This window comes from Microcebus murinus, unplaced genomic scaffold (genome assembly GCF_040939455.1).
Source record: "Microcebus murinus isolate Inina unplaced genomic scaffold, M.murinus_Inina_mat1.0 scaf064_hap2_Mmur4.0, whole genome shotgun sequence".
NCBI classification, from domain to species: Eukaryota; Metazoa; Chordata; class Mammalia; order Primates; family Cheirogaleidae; genus Microcebus; species Microcebus murinus.
In genome coordinates this window covers 1,068-1,808 of record NW_027439010.1, presented here as the reverse complement: position 1 = coordinate 1,808, position 741 = coordinate 1,068, and the positions used below count along the sequence as shown (strand labels likewise).

The following is a 741-nucleotide window of genomic DNA, read 5'->3' as shown; positions in this document are numbered from 1 at the left end:
ACAGGGCGGGGGGCACAGCTGAAAGGGTTTGTGGGGGAGGGCGGCCCCTGGCTGGGGGCAAAGGTCGAGCGCCCCGCGCGCGCGTGCGCAGTCAGCAGCGGCGGCGCGCTGGGGGTGGGGGGCGGGTAGGTGAAGGAGGCGAGGCGAGGAGAGGAGGGGGGCTGGAAGGTCTCCACCTTGGCGGGTCCACCCGTGGAGGCCCATCTCGCGCGCGCGCGCACGCGTGTGTGTGTGTGTGTGTGTGGACAGCCCCCCACGCCGCCCCGCCCCTCTCCCCAGTCCCGCGGAGCCCGCCGGACCCGGCCGGCGAGGGGAAGCGCAGAGAGGCTCGGCTTCTTGAGCGGGGCAGGGGCGCCCTCCACCGTCTCCGGCCAAGCCGGCCTGAACGCGCCCGGTCTCGTCTGATCTCCGAAGCTAAGCAGGGTCGGGCCTGGTTAGTACTTGGATGGGAGACCGCCCGGGAATACCGGGTGCCGTAGGCTTTTGTTTTTTTTGTTTTTTGCCTCTTGTTCTGTCCCCTTTCTGGGAGCGCGGCGGCGGTCCGGGGGATCACCCCCACCCTCAGCGCCCGTCGCGGTGCCTGGCGCCCCAGCCCGCACCGTGGGGCCTCCTCTTGTCCCGAGCCGTGACACCGCCGCCACGCGGCAGCATGCGTGGCATCTGGACTGTCAGGTGTCAGACCAAAGGTCTGGTCTGTGGGAACCGACACGCTGGAGGAAACCTTGAGAGGCTGAGAGGGGA

At 70.2% G+C, this 741-nt stretch overlaps 1 pseudogene; it reads left to right on the top strand.

Annotated features, from left to right (window-relative positions):
- The first annotated feature begins 363 nt into the window (after positions 1–363).
- Positions 364–482, top strand: LOC142869215 (uncharacterized; annotated as a pseudogene).
- Positions 483–741: the final 259 nt, after the last annotated feature.